The sequence below is a fragment of the Thalia democratica genome, chromosome 6, assembly GCF_965202585.1.
Source record: "Thalia democratica chromosome 6, ktThaDemo2.hap1.1, whole genome shotgun sequence".
NCBI classification, from domain to species: domain Eukaryota; kingdom Metazoa; phylum Chordata; class Thaliacea; order Salpida; family Salpidae; genus Thalia; species Thalia democratica.
This window is the reverse complement of record NC_139170.1, coordinates 66,489,041-66,506,456: the sequence shown is the minus strand read 5'-3', so window position 1 is coordinate 66,506,456 and position 17,416 is coordinate 66,489,041.

The window sequence follows — 17,416 nt, the reverse complement described above, 5'->3', positions numbered from 1 at the left end:
CACAAAAACAACATGTAGTCAGGCACTTTAGAATTCATTTAGGAGAAAAACCTTATGGTTGTGCTGAATGTGGAAAGTGGTATACTGCTAGTGCTAATCGAAACACGCATTTACGAACTCATCATAAGGAATTAAGTAAAGAACAACAATCTGAACTGAAGTGTAAAATACAAAAAAGTATTGTTTATGACTATCTTAAGACAATATCTGAATACAATTCAAAATAGTGTTATTAGTAGTACTTTTTTTTAGAAACTAAATTTGTCGGAAAATATTAGTTAACTCTTATTGGTGTATAAATTGTTAGTGTTCAGTTTATTTTATTGCTTAAATATTTTCAGAAGTGTTTGAAATTGTTTATAAATGTTTTTGAAACATAAAAATATATCATGTTTTTAATTTTATAACCTATTTAAAAAAATTATTTTTAACTATTTATATTTAAAGTGGCTGAAACAGTAAATGTTATATATGGATATTTGTCTCGTTTATAAATTGCCTTAATTTTATGTATCCCTTCAATAATCTAAATACTCTTTTGGAAGAGTAACTTAAATTTTGATGTGCATTTTTTTTGTAATAAACTAAGTTGATAGCTAAATATTTTTTCTATAAATTTAGTAATTGGAACAAACTGATTTATTTTGTGGAATATGAATAGATAATGAAAAAAGTTTTATGTAGACGAGGTCCTCAAATCAAATTACTTTTAGATCACTTTTGTGATCTTTTAAAAAATTATTGATCTTAAGTTATAAAAAAGGTTTGCTATTTTGTTTAGTTTAAATTCCCTTTATATTGTATATGTGAATTGTTTCTATATATCCATTCACCTGATTTTAATAACTTAACACTGTAGCTTATTTTCGCGTTTAAGAAAACTTGTAAACTCAAAAAATAAAGAAAGAAATTCTGAACAATTCTGTTAAATAATACAAAAAATAAACTCGAAAGTTAAAATGACTAAAGAAGTAATCTAAAAAAAATTGAAAATTTAATTTACTTGCGCACTAGAAATAAGTTTTATTTTAAACTAAAATGTTACTGTCACCGAAGGGTCTTAGACTGGTTTCCTGTAGCCAGCGATCCCTGAAAAAAAAGAACGAAGACAAAAAATAGGTTTAAATTATTATTTATTTGTTTAATAAAGATTTGCTTAATTAGAATAACTTGTACTTATCCAAATGTTGAAGATAAATGTATAAGCAACCAAATGCCATTATAAGATATAAACAACATTTCATAAATTGCATAAAACTTGAACTAAAATACTAGTACAAGTAAAAACAACTTAATTCTAAATTTTCAAATTACATAAGAATTCAACTTGTTTGTTTGTTAAAAACAAATTTGTATGAAGCAAACTTTTATTTATCTTTAATATGTGAACTTTAAAAACTTGTTTGATTTAACTCAAATTACTGCACATTTTTTATCACTGTACTTTTTTCAAACTTGTTTTCGGCTAGTATACTTAAAGATCAGTCTGAGCTCGAAAAAAATTAAGACGGAAAAAAAAAATTTAATTTCAAATTTTAACTATTAAAACTTTATTTTTTGATTAATTTTTGATATGTTTGGGCAAGGTGGGTTAGTTTTATAAAAAGTATAAACAACTTTGTTTTGAAATTCCCTTTAATTTAGCTCAGACAGACCTTTAAGTATACTTTTTTTTTTTAGTTTTAAACTGATTTATTTTTATAGTTTTAAAAACTGACCATATCATTTCAACTGCTTGTTAAAAACTTAAACAATAACATATAGTTTTTGTTTAAATTAGCTTAAATGTAAAATATTTTATTGTCTTAAGATACTTCTAAAATAATTCTCTCATTGCTATCACATACATGTATTGGTTTCTTTGTTACAAATTACTGAGGTAGCTCTGATCTACTTTAACTACGAACAAAATTATTTCTAAATACATACATTATAAAAATAAAATGTTACGAAAACAAAAAAAAGCAGTATGTATGAAACTTATTACCAATAAAGTTTGTTAAAACACATTAGTAATAACCAAATATTTTTTATTAAAAACGACGAACTACAAAATGTTTTTAATATGATTTGTGTTTTATAACGTAGACTGTTATATGAAACAAAAACTGTAAAATAAGTTAACTAAAAATACTTTAAAACAGTAACAAAGTTAAACTATAAATTTTTATACTTAAGTTCAGGTGTTTATTTTAATATAAATAAAAAATAAAATTTAATTGGTATCAAGATCCGGATCCAGTCGGATTTATGTTTAAAAGAATATCCGGATCCGACTGGCCGATCTGAGTTTAGAAAAAATTATGGATTAGGTGTATAACTAAAGTGATACAATTTGTTTGAATAAGAGTTATTATCATTTTATTGTAGCTATTCCTAGTTATTCAGTAAATACTAGTTGTTTTATGTTCAGTTAATATTAATTTATTGTAATTGTTCCTTTTTATAAAGTAAATACAAACTATTTCTTACACAGTTAGTATTATTTTACTTTATTTATTCCTTTTTATTTAGCGAATACAATTTGTTTCAGTTATGGTTAATATTATTTGTTTTAATTATTCATGTGTATTCAGTAAATACAATTTGTTTCATACACAGTTAACATTATTTTATTCTAATTATTCCTGTTTGTTTAGTAAATAAAATTTCTTTCATATAGAGTTGACATTATTTTATTGTCCCTGGTTATTCGGTGAATACAAGTTGTTTCTGGTTGTTGTCGCCTCCCGGTGGTACAAGCTGAAAAAGTGAGATTTCCGACTCGCTCGAAACTCTTCTAACTTTTTTCGGACTTGAATGCTCACTGTTTGTTTATTTAAACATTTTATATATTTAAATTAGTTACAGTTTAATCTAATATATACTCAAGATGCATACTTATAAGCATAATATTGTTCAAAGTTTAACTACATATTATTTCAAAATTTACTCTTTATTTAAAATGTCAAAATGTCAAATAAAAAACGAAAATGCTTAAAAAACTTTGGTCTAAAGACATTGGTGTTTTATCGAGTCGTTCACCAAACTTAATTTAAAGTTAAAAAAAAAAACAATCAAAATTTAAACTCTTAAGATAAACTAAACTGTAAACTATATGCGTCAACTATTTTATTAATAAGTTAACATTAGTAAAATAGTTGTAAATAAAAAATAATCGAAAAATAAAAACTCCATTATGAGATTAGCATCTTTTAATTAAAATTTCTGTTTTTAGTACTATTTTGAAATGCCCATATTTTAAAACAATTTCTTTTAACTAACTTATTGTTTTGAGACGGACACAGTTTAAAATATTTACTTTTAACTAAAAATCATTTAAAAACGTGAATCTTTTTATTTAGTATTTTGATTTGTTTAAGACGCGAATCTTTTTTTAAATATTTTTATTTAAACTAACGTATTAGTTTGAGAAGCGCTTCTTTTTATTTAATGTTTTTATTTAAACTAACAAACTAGTTTGAGAAGCGGATCTTTTTATTTAATATTTTAATTTAAACTTACACATTAGTTTGAGATGCGCTTCTTTTTATTTAATATTTTTATTCAAACTAACACATTAGTTTGAGACGCGCTTCTTTTAACTTGTGTGGGCTCTTCTCTGTCCACTGCAACAAAACCCCTTCTTTTCATACTTTCTTGCAGTTTACTAAAAAAACAACCAAAATTAAATAAAATCAGAAAACTCTGATATATTATGTGTAGTAGGTAGTAATAAATAGAGATAAACTTAAAGTAGTATAGTATAAATGATTATTTGGATTTTTTATTTTAAAAGAGTTTATTAGCCGAACAGTTCTTTATCTTATCTAAAGACAAGAATACAGTAATAATAATAAAATTAAAACTTTCATCACTTAAGGACTACTATTAACATACAAAGTTCAACAATTATAATATCATGAATATTATTAAAATGATATCAAACTAAAAGTTTTTCATATTAAAAACATGCTAAGCTTAAAACCATTGGAAATACTAGTAGTTAAAAACTTTATTATTAAACTAAAATTGTGCTTAATTTTAACAAGTACAACAAGTAAAATAAAAATTGAAATTAATTTACCTGTCAACTTGTTTATTGTCTCCGTTTTTTTTCACAAGTTTTATTTCTTCAAAACCCCTGATAATGTTCAGGTATGCAGAGCTTCTGTGCAAGTCTCTTGAAGTGTCTTTTTTTAAGCAGACCTTGTAATAATTTTATCTAATTTTATAAAATAATGCTTACTTCATGAATACTGTTTACATAAAAAACATTTTGTCTACAGCAGACATCGGTAGTTTTTTATAAAGGGAATTATTTGTGAAAAATGTTCTTAGTGGGCCACATATATAGGAAAGAGTCTTTCGCAGGTCACAATATAGAAAAAAAATGCAAATGTGTAAAACAAACACTAACAAACACTAGCAACAAGTAAAGTAAACTTAAAAAAATAAGATGAAACATGTGAAATTGTATTATAAAGGAGTTAAGTTGTTTGCTACCTTTTAAAAACTTCACCGGCCAAAAATTTAATGCTTGGCGAGCCGCAGTTTGCCAACTCTTAACTTAAATTAAATATTGCAAGTTAAATAACTTGACATTAAAAAAAAAAGATTAAAACTGCTTCAAATGCTGACAATAAGTTAGTTTTGAAAACAAACAATGTAGGAAATTAAAGATAACAAACTAATTAAGTAATATACAACCTAAATATTTAGTTGTTCACTTATAAACAACTTTATACGGTTGTTATTATCTTAGGAATAAAATTATTAATAAAAATCCCCTCGAACGAAACTAACTGGGAGGGATCTTCTTCTTCTGAGCAGATCAGGGTCGATCATCGGAGCAGTTGAAAATCCCGCGTGCGAGGCCCTCCTCACTTCTAACTGGGGTTTCCCCAAAATCGTTACTCGGCGCTTGTCTGACATGTTGTTCTGTGAAAAAATACTTCTTATAACTTAATTTATTCTTTAAAACTTATATTAAAACATTTTGTTTTGAATTACTTTTAAATTGTCTAAAAAAGCTCATTTGAACAACTTTAATTTTGTTTATCAATTAAGTTTTCATTAAATACTTTTCCAAACTTAGATTTCTTTGAGTCAGATAAAGTTTTAATTTATGAGTTTAAAACACGCTAACAGTTTTACATAAATAACAAGTATAGTTTTATAATTGAGTAAAGAGTTCTTAACTTAAGTACTTAAGTACTTATCTATACTTATACTTTCGTACATGGTTGCTTTTGGTAATTAGTACCCGTAGGGTTTAAGATAATTCAAGAATTTGACCAAAATATATTGTCAAAACATTTAGTTTCAGTACCAGGTTTATAACTTTAAGTGTTAAATCCTTTTAACAACTTTTATAAAGTTGATTTAAGTCATTAGAATTTACTTTTGCAAGTCACATAATTACTGTAGCTTTATCTTTGAAAAACGAATATATAAGACTGATTAAAATGATGTATATTTATTTTGACTATGGTTAAGAATAACATTTATCCGAAATTATAGCAGCAACTTTAAATGCAAAGAAAACTTGTATTTTAAGTTTGTAAAACAAGTATTGACAAAATTGATACCATTGAGCTATGATTATTAAAACTATAGGGATATAAAAACAAAATAAATATAAATAAGAAAAATACTAACCTGGAAAGCTGCAGAATTATTTCATTTTGAAAAAAAATTGTTACTTTTCATACAAATTTATGATATTTCTGAGAAAACGTCATAATTGTATTTACTCAAGAATTTATGCATAAAATTTTTTGCTTGCTTTCCGTTTTTTATGTTTATTTCAAGATTACAATTATTTTCAGTTATTTGCCACGTAAATTCGCATTACAAGTCCAGAATAAAAGTGCAAAAATGTTAAGCTCACAAAAAAAACCGCGGCAAATTTAAACTTGAGCTTTAAACAGATGTAAAAGTTTGTCTGCTTGTCATTTGTTATATGTACAGCGTTAAATATTAGAAACTACAAAAAATAAGGTTTGATATATAAGAAGTATTATTCACTAGTTTAAATTTGCAGTGAAATTACAACTTTTTTATATTTTATGATGAAATTAGAATTTTGTTAGTTAATTAAAAGATAAAATTGTATTTTTCAAGTTATTTCTGTATCAATATTTCCTTATTTGATAATTTTTAACTGTTTTCTATCATTATTTGATTCATGGCAATTATTACCTTAACAATGAATCTAACGAAGTAGTATGTACTAACAATCAAAAAGACTTTTGACTCAATGTTACATTAAAGATAATGTTATTAACTGGCTAAAAGCGAGGAAACTATAAATTAATCCTTTTAAATGGCAACTTTAAAATATCTTTAAAAGCGAATCTAACCTTACTAATCTCTTAGTAAATAAAACTAAGTAACTCTCATCTACAGTAATTAAATAGTTAAGAATTTAAATTTATGAAAATTTATAATAAATAAGCACATTAATTATAATAACTAAATTATATCATTATCATCTTACCAAATATAAAAAACTTAAAACCTAATCCACTACCATTAAAAAACAATACTTCTTAATTTTTACTATATGTTATTCCGAATTTGGAGTTTAACACTGTATTTTCTCTTACCTAATAGACATATATCTCAAAACTAAATATATGCAATGAAAGTTCAAATGTCTGATATGAAATTGTTGCAATATAAGTAGTATACGGTGGAAAATGCTTTAGTCGGCGGGCCAGAACATTTCAATTTTATTTATTTTACGAAAAATACTCAGTTACTATAGTTTATTGAACGATAAAAAACGCTCAAAACATTCGGTCCTAGGACCTGGTGCACGAAGAATCTTTCGGTTATCGAGTCGTACACCACGGATACCTTTTAATGTGTTGTCCAAGACAAGATAAACTTCATGACTAATCTTAGAACTTTATCTAGGATAAAATTCTTTAAATCATTTTTACAAAATAGTAATTCTGTAAGCCTTTTTTTAACTATATCTAGTGTAGGTTTCAAATCTCCCGTTTGTTCTACCTAATTTTTTTTACAAATCCCAGATATCTGATGTAAGTTTAGAAATATGATTTAGTGGGTCAGAATAACGTATTCGCGGGCCGGATTCCACTTGAACTCTGTGAGTATTGGCGGCCCGTAGATCTTACATTGCGTACCAGCAATCTAATATACCAACTAAACTTTGCTTACTGTCTTTGAGGTGAAGAAGTTAGAAAATTTTCCTGTTAGCTCACTTTAAAATTTTAATTCTAAATTAATTGTAAATTTTAATCAAGTTTTTTTGTTTATCTAAATATAAAAACATACCAAGATCAAACAATCAAAAATAAAATGCAGATACGACTTTATTGAAATTTTAATTAAATTTTTTTATTTAATTAAAAGTTTAGGAATTAGCATTGGTCAAAACTTTGATTAAAACTTCTCTTTTGTATCTAAAAACAGCAGCAAATTTAAGTAGAAATGATTATAGTTTAAAACAGAAGTATTTTATAGAAATGTTTAATTTAGTTAAACTGTTGAAATTAAAAGATAAAAAGAGCTAGTTTGCATGACAGTAACATTATGTTAGATCGTTACAAAACTTGTACCATTTTATCGCCAGACAAAAGACTTTTTTATTTTAAATTTTTGTTTTAAGTTTAAGCTAGTTTTTTGAATCAACATAAACCGTTGTCAAAAAACAACTAAATAATAAATAGCTTAGATTTTACCACAGATTTTTTTGTTTTAAAAATTTATTCTGACTAACGGCGTTTCACTGCTCTCAAATAAATTTAAGAACAGATCTACGGAGTCTCAAAAAGCTCTAAGACTCCGTAGATCTCCGTAGATCTGTTGTTAAATTTATTTGAGAGCAGTGAAACGCCGTTAGTCGGAGTAAAGTTTTAACACAAAAACATCTATGGTATATATTCCGATAAGCTTAGCTTATCAGGATCTCCAGGATTTAACGCCTTTTTACGTTACATCTTATAGCTTTGATTTTATTAACATTTCATAATGAAAAAAATTTTTTGTCTTGTAATAAAATGGCATTTAAAAAGTATTTATTTAGTTATTTAAAAGTTTTTGCCAGTTGGCGCTACAGAGCTAAATAACTAAAAATTTAGTTTTTATAAAACTATAAATAAAAAAACATTTAAGCTTGACACTTTAGCACATTTAGAGTTTAGATTATGTTAGTATAAAATAATTTATTGAATTTTATATTCTTATCATTTTCTTGCTGACATTAAAATAACATGTAATGTTTTGTAGACTGTTGAAACATTTTAATAGTTATATATATACTTATTCTTTTTTCTTAAACTTATTACTTACGTAGTATAAATTTACATTATAAATACTTATATACTTAGACCTTTTTTTATGTTCATTGTTGTAGAGTGAAAATTTATACTAATAAAATGTTGCTATTTTATAGCATCTCACTAAACCTAGTTAAAAAACAACATATATTTGGTTTTAGTTTAGTTAGTTTTACCTAGTTTTAATACTAGGCTTAAAGGTTACCTTAACACTCAAGTTTAACCCTTCAGTTCGTTTACAAAAACAAAAATGAAATGAATGGAATAAATTTGATAACAATTATTTAAATTTCTATTTTTAAGATATAAAGATAAATAATTAAATCTAGATGGGTACGTTATTTAAATACAACCTATAAATTAAAAGACTTTTATTTTCAGTTTTTGAGAACTGCTTTATTAAATTAGGACAGGGTTTAATAAATCAGTTATTTTGAAAACTTTTGTAATTGTTACGTTTAAATGATGTTCAAATTAGCTTGATCAACCCTTTTAAAACTTGAGCTTGTCTCATGGCAAACGAAAGTCCAGGCTTCTGCTCTGCAGAATTTCGCCAATTTTTTTGTTGATCGTACTTAGTACGAAGGTACCAGTTGTCTTGCCTAGTGAACATTATCTTAAACGTCGCCCGACAAAAGACAATGCTGACGTCACTGATCATAACCAGCAAATGGTTGCTTTATGAGAAAGCATTATAAACCGTTTGTAGATTGACGACTGCAAGATTTTTGGTTGTGACTGAATGATGAGTCCTAATAAGGACGAAACCGGTCTCAGTCTACCGAAAGCTTGTGATCTGATGATCGAACTGACATGATCAACCCTTTTTTAAACTTGTTGCATTTAAGCCTACTTGTTTCGTTCGTATTACTAGTAACAAAAACTTATAGAAACTTATCATATCTGAATATTTACATTTTAACATTTAATTAAACGGAAAAAATCTTCTACTTCAAGCTTTTAATAAAAATTATTAATGTTGAAATTTAGGAACTATTAGGTTACAATTTAAAATTGTTTAAACTAGTATTTTTTTTATAACTTAAACAAGCCAACTTATTTATTTGCTACAGAATTATTTTATACATAAATTTTTGTTATAGTAACAAAATTAATAAATTTTAGATAACAACGGAGTACTTATCCTCAGAAACTCGAATTAAACAATAAACAATTAATCTTTTGTTTTTTATTAAGAGTAAAAAACTCTTTATAGTTATTAAATGTTTACAAAAATAATTTTATAAATCTAAAATATAAAAAGCTTATTAATCGCAATAAAGAAACCGACGTTTTAAGATTTTACTCCTAGGACCTGGTGTACGAAAAAACCAAGGTTGATTATCAAGTTGTAGTTCACTTAAATACAGTTTAATTTCTCGTCAAGGACAAGTCAATGATATCAGAACCCATCGGAGAAACCGACGAAAAAAAACTTCTCGGCGATTGGGCAACATATGTTGACAACCATGAGTGTGCGAAATATTATATTTTTATTGTTTTTATTTATGAAATATTATTATATTCTTTTATGAAATATTTTTATAAAAAAGAAAACTTTCCAGTTCCAGTGAGAGCGTAGAACTCTTTTCAGTTACATATTCTAGACACTTTTTGCATTCAATCTTTAAGGCCTAGTTTATGTTAGCAGAAAAAGTTTGTATACCAAACAAGGCTTTTTAAATTCTTATTTTAAGTAATTTTAAAGTAATTATTTTCTCGTAAAATTTTCAAAAGCGTAGTTTTGTTTTTATTTTTATTGCTGGTTATTTTAGTTTTATTTTAATCTAACAAGTTTTATTAGTTCTGCAAAGTTCTACATTTAGTTAATTTATAATAATCGATTATTACGTCATTTATATTCTAAAACTTTAAAATACAGTACAATTTTATTTCAATTTCTCACCATTTTAACTTAGTAAGATACAATTTCTGATGAGCCTTCCTTCGAAAGTACAAAAATAAATTAAAGAAAAAAGTGAAATGTGTTCTGTTTTATTTTATATCAAAAACAAAATAAATAATCCATTTTAATTTCATAAACTTTCAAAGTTATTACAAAGTTTGCTTTTTTATGACTGTTTGTGATATTAAAAAAAAAATATTTTTTAAAAATTTTGTATAAATTGATTTTAAACAAAGGAAACATTAAGTTCTTTGTGTACTTCAAGAAATTCTGAAAAATTGACCTTAAATATTTTAATACATTTGTTTTGCATAATAAAAATTTATAAAACCGGTTATATCTCAGGGTTGCAACTCACTCAAGTTTTTTAAGATAGCTCAGGATTATTGATGTTTTTGAAAATGTCAGTATGACTCAGTACAGTTCAGGATAACTTAAGTTATTTTAAAGTTTTTTTAAAACTTAGGCTGATTCAAAATATTTTAATATTAAAATAAAAAACTCAGGAGGGTTTTAATATAATTTTTAAATTACAAGACAGTTTTGTATAGATTTTTAATGATATATACAGTATTTAGTAATCAATTTTAAAAAAGAAATCAATTTTTCTAGTATTGATAAAATAAAAATATTTTTTACGGATTTGTAAAATCTTAAAATAACTTAAACAGTTTAAGGTTTAAGTTTTAAGACAGTTTTTAATTGACTCAGGACATTCGTTTGAACAAAAGAGTGACAACTCTGATATCTTCAAATTGAATAGATTTTATTGTTTTATAAAAAGTATGCAAAAGTATATGAAAATTTAGAATTTTTATAAAAAAAATACGGAAGATAGAATCAGTGATGTTAAGCAGAATGATGCAGAATTTAAAAACTTAAATTAGCTAGTCGTCGAAGATTAAAAGGATCAAGTTAAAAAAAAACATACCAACACCAGAAGTTTAAAGAATGAAGTTTAAATGGTATGAAATCTGTTCTATTATTTAGACTAAATATTTTCTATATCATAACTTTCCGTCTAAAATTTTTTACATACATATAGTGTAACAAAGCAAAAAAAAAGAACTATTATTTATATTTTTAATTACTTTTTTTTTCTGTTTGTATTAAAAGCTAATCTGACTAAGTTCTGCTTTCTATTTTTATCTGTATGTAAACAATAGATAAAAATAGATAAAAGTTTTATTTATAAAAACCATAGTTGAACTTTCTAAGCTATCAAATCTTTTTTAAAGCTTATTTTACACCTTTATTTTTTTTAGTTTGCAATTAGTAAACTTTTAAATATTTTTGGCTTTATTTTTAATTTTGTCCGGCTAAAGTCGACCTTTCATTTTTATTTGCATTAAAAATAGTTTTGATTTTTTGAAAAATAATACCTATTTTAGATAAATATAATTTGTTAGTAATCAATTTTTATCTGTAATTCGTTTAACAAATTATTTGCAAAGCCTTACTAATCTTTGTTTTATTTTTTGCTATCATTTGAAAAAGTTTTTCGCTGTATTACACAAAAAAAAAATCTTCAGAGATACTAATAACTTTGGTAATTTTTCCTAGTTACTTGCATAAGGTTTTAATTTGATTTAAAAATTGTTGTTTATTACTAGTTAGTTAAGTTTTAATTTTATGTTAGTAAATTTATATTTGTGCAAGTACAGAAAAGTATTACAAATTTTAAATTAAAAAAGTAGTTATAATTGTTGTAAAAATGCTATATTTTGAATTAAATAAGTATTTGTTGAACAGTAACTTATATTTTTTATATAGTAAAATTTTGTTTTGAAGTACTTAAAACATGGTCTTTAAAGAGTTAAAAGAAAAGTTTTGAGATAAGGTTTTTTTAAATGAGTAAATTTTGCCCCTAACAAATATACCACACTACTATTTTATACTGGTTTATAAATATTATTATTATTTTTAGTGATAATAATATGTATTAAAGGTATATTCCTTTTATTGCAAGCAGTTGAGTTGTCTTAAAACATAATTCTGTTATCATACTTTTATCTGAAAAAAATATTGATTTAATAGCGTATAACTAAGTGTAGATATTCATAAATGGTAGTCTAAAAATAATGACTATCCAAGTAAAAATATAAATGTTAGTAAAAATAAACACTTAAGTCAAATAAATAGTGTCCTGAATCATTCGTAATTTTTCTAATAATAATTTTTAATATGTTTTTTCATAATTTGATTAAAACATGTTTCAACAAGCTTTAAGTTATGTTTCGTTCACTTTACAAAGATAGATTATGCACACAGAAAATAAGAATACTTAAAGTTATTAGTTCGCGATAAAACTGTTTAATCACAATATAAAATGCAATGCATAAACAGAATATTAAGACAAATTGTTATAAAAACTTATTTTATATTTAAACTATAAAACTATGTTTCGTAAAAATATAACTAGGGTTTTTTGCATTGAATTATAGCTAGTAGATTTTGTGAGCAGTAAAACTCTAAGACAAAGGTCGAGTTTTGAAATGTTTTCTCCTTTCTGTTTTCTGTACGACCGCTGAAAATAACTTGAATAAACGTATAAAAAAAAGTTATTGAACATGGTTTTCTTTTAAAATTTACCTAACATTCATATCCATTTGTTAACTTTTCGCTATTAAGTAAGGTTAGTTTTTTTTTAATGATGTAGTTTTATAAGTTTTTTGTCGCAAAAAGTTCAAACTAAACATAAATTTTATATTTACGAATTTTAATTCAAAATTAGCCAATCAAAAAAAAAAAACAAAGATTTTACCCCTTCAAGGTTTCATTTTAAGTAAAAAGCAATTAGTCAATTTGCATATTGCTTTTGTTTTTACAGCCATAGAAAAATCGATGTTTTACTTTTATTTAATTTTATAAAGTTTTAAAAAAATACTTCACGACTGTCATTAAATTGTTTTCAAAATTTTAATCTATTCCTGATTTAAACTGGACTTTAAGTTAATTGTTTTAATTAGAGATGTTTGACTAGGTAGTCTATTCTTTGAATATATTTTTCTTTATTTGGACAAGTCAATTATTAATTTAGTTTTAAGTTACTTGTGTACAAAAGTTTTCGCAATAAATGCTAGCTTCTAAATGTTTGCAAAAATTTTGTATTGTCATTTTTTACAGGATTGAATTTGATATTTTAATTACACAAAAGCTAATGAACTGAACTACTTAAAAAAATGTTGCATTTTACTTTACTGGTACTTAAAAATAAAAAATTTAAACGTTTTTATGTACCTGAGAAAGTTTAGACAGTTATGTAATTTTCTAAGGTATTCTATTTAAAACTGCTACAGAAAATACTCTATTAGTGAACAAAAATTTGTCATACCCCACTAAAAAAAATCTAGACATGCCCCTGAAGTGGATTATACAGTTGTGATTATTATATTGCTTTTATTTTTTGGAAGTTTTACTTATTGAAATTTTTACTTATTGAAAAAGTCTGAAAATGTTTTTGCCCTATGAGATAGATTTAAAAATAATTTTAGTCAATAAGTTAACTAAAAAAATAAAATCACCGTGTACGTTGTGCTTATGTTAATTACTGAATGTTGTACAGTATAAAATTGTAATATTGTTTTACATTTAGTGACTAAAGCAAAAATTTCAATTTTTATTTGCTGAACTAAAAAAAATTATAAATGGGCAAATTAAATTAACATTAGTTCTTGGATTATAACTGTATTAGCATAACTTGAAATAAAGAAAAAATAACTAATAAATTTATATATTTTAAAAATTTTGTTGGTATATAAAAACTTTATCATTATATAGCAGTACAGTTTTATATTCTTTTGATAATATTTAAGAATTTTTGTAAATATGTTTTGAATATTAGTAATGAAACTGATAAAAACATTTAAGTATTTAAACAACCAAGTTCTTAGTCTACAAATTACATAAAGTTTTTTATAAGCACTTTTTTAAGTTTTATTTGGTTTAATTTATTTGATAACTATTTTTAATTAGTTTTTAAGATTAAATTTTATTAAAAATTTATAAAATATAAGTCTTCTATCAACAAACAAAAATTGAGTTTTGTCAATTTTACTACAATAGTAGTGTACTTTTTTTAAATGTTAAACATTCTTTTATTTTTTTTTCTTAATATTTTTTCTTAACATTTAAAGTTTTGAAAAATGTTTTTGTCATTAAAATAAGTCTTTAAAAAGACAACAAAAACAAGGTTTCAACATTACTTACGTAAAACATTAAATAAAGTGCTTCCTTATTGAATTTAGATATCAATATCCAAAATTCCAAATATTCTATCGATATTTGAATCTAATAAACAGACAAAATTTCTCAAATTATTCGAACTAATATGAATTAGACGATTTAAATTCTAGTTTTTATAAAAAGTTTAGTTGCGAGTTTTATATAATACAAATTATAAAAAACAACTATATATTTAATAGTTCTACCAAAAGAAAGTCGTTGTTTTTATATACAACTTCTACTAATTGTACTTTTAAGTAAAAGTAAAGTAGTGTGTTACATAAAAATCTAAATACTTCTTTTAATATTACATGGACACGATATAATAAATTTTTATAAAGATAATTTTAAAGCTTCAACATGCCCAGATACGACATAATAAACAGTTCTCCAATCGTTTTGTGACATGACAACTTGAAAAAAGCTATTTATATGTATATACTTTAGATACGTGTTTCATATTAAAAAAAGCTTAAGACTTCCGGTCAAGCAAGAGCGACGTTATCTCCTTTACACAAACATAAAACTTGTGACATCATAATTAACTTTTTAATTTCTTATAGAGAAAAACTCTGTTTTTGTACAAACAAAACTCTTAATGTTGCAAAATGCATGAATTATGACGTAACAGGGAAATCCATCAGGCATATTATGACGTAACAATCCGTCACAACTTTTTTTTTACGTCACAACTACAAAAGTTGCCATGTGTTTACAAAAAGCAAAAAAAAAAAAACACGCATGTATTAAAAAAAAATCCAAAATACGTTTTGTTGTCATAAATTTTTTTTATAAGTTATAAAAATAAATCATCACTGAACTCTTTGATTATAATTATATTAACATAACTTGAAGTGGAAAAAATTGTTAATATTTAGATTTATATTGACACGGTTCTTTAACAGTTAGAAAATTATATACATTATTTTCATAAATATTAATAAATTTTAATGTTATTTAGCCATACAGTTTTAGATTGTTTTGATAATATCTAAAAACTATGAAAACTTTTTTTTAATGTCAATGATAAAATTAATGAAAGCACTTAAGTCGTTGCACAAACTCATAGTCTTCGAATTACAAAGAAATGTTTTCTGTAAATAATGTTATACTTTTATTTTGTTTAAAACTATTTGAAAATTAATTTTCAAAAAATTTTTAAGGATGATTTTTGTAAAACGATTCTTTTAACAAACAATAATTTTTTTTTTTAAATTTGCTACAATAATAACACTTCTTTTTCAAATATTAAACATTCTTTAAAAAAGTTTTTCAAAAATGTTTTTGTCATTAAAATAAGTTTTTACAAAGACAATAAAAATAAGATTGAAACATTACTCACGTTAAAAATTAAATAAAGAAACTTCCTTATTTAATTTAGTTATAAACATCTAAATAGCCCAAATATTCTATCCATATCTAAATATAATAAATAGACAAAATTTCTCAATAATTCGGATTAATTTGTCAGACTTATAAATTAGACGACTTAAGTTCTAGTTTTTAGATAAATTCTAGTTACGAGCTTTACATGATATAGCTTATTAAAACAAATTGTATTCAATAGTTTTTTCAAAAACAAGTTTTACCAATTGTACTTTTAAGTAAAAATCTATTAAGTATATAAAAATCTCAATTCTTTTTATTGTGTTACAAGAGCAGAATAGCAAAAATTTTAACGTTTCAACATTCACATATTATAGCAAAATAAAAAGCTTCCATTCTGTGACGTCACAATTAAAAAAATAGCTAATTCAAATACGTGGCACAGTCTACGTGATTTATATAACAGATTTCTTAAAAATTAAAGGAAGAGTGAAGTTATCTTCTTAATATAACCAAACAAAATAAATTCCGACATAAATAATATTACCTTTTTAACTTTTATTAGAAGAAAACTCTGTTTTTACACGTTTTTACACAACCAAAACTATTAATAAGTTTATTAAACAAACGAAAAATATAAAAAAAGTGCTTAAAAATTTTCGGTCCAAGACCTGAAAACACAAAAAAACTTCTCGGTCATCAAGTTGCATACCCAAATTTAATCAAAAATATAATCAGCTACAACATAAAAAAAAACTTCTCAGCTAAAATTAAACTCTAAAACGAAAAACTCTATGAAAAATGAGACTATTAGACTTTACAACATTAAACATCTTCCTAAACAAAAATATCATAAAAAAATATATATATGATAGCATCTAACATTAAACACTTATAAACTATATATTGAACTCTACGATAGAATGTTAAGTTTTAATCTGAAATGTTTTAAAATTTAAAATTTATCAATAGTATTAGCGAATAATTTAACCTTTTATATACTTTATATGATTAAAATGAATTTAAAAGTATTTTTATATTTAAAAAATTATGTCTAAGAATTTGGAGTAAACTATAAATTTATTTTAACTTACAAAAAAAAAGTGATAACAAATTGAAGCTATAACATTAAAAAAAATTAAGCTGCGATATTGAAAAAAGTCTATATTAAGTAAAACAAAGTTTTATCCAAAAAAGAAAGACTATGCTTAAACTAAAAAAATATAAGTATACCCTTTTACTTAAAAATATTAGTTTTTACATTTTTTGAATAGATGTTTTAATATAAGAGTTTAACTAAACCAAAATAGTAATGTAAACAAACACAAAAACACTTAAAACATTAAATTAGTTTTCTTTAAAAAAAAAAAACAATAATAATCATTAAGAAGTCAACCAATTATTAATTTGATTGTTATCAGTAACTTCAGCTTATGATTAAAATATTTAACTTTTTTTTCGGCAACGTATGTATTGAGATTAATAAATTTATTGTTTATTTATTTGAATGTAGACTATTACAAAATTGGTTTACTATTACACTTACAAAGTATATAAAAAAATATATTAAAACTTTCTACAAACTAGACTGGATCAATGCTATTGAAACCCATTGATATACTCAAAAAAATATAAATACCTCAGATGAAAAATGAATACTAGTCTACTG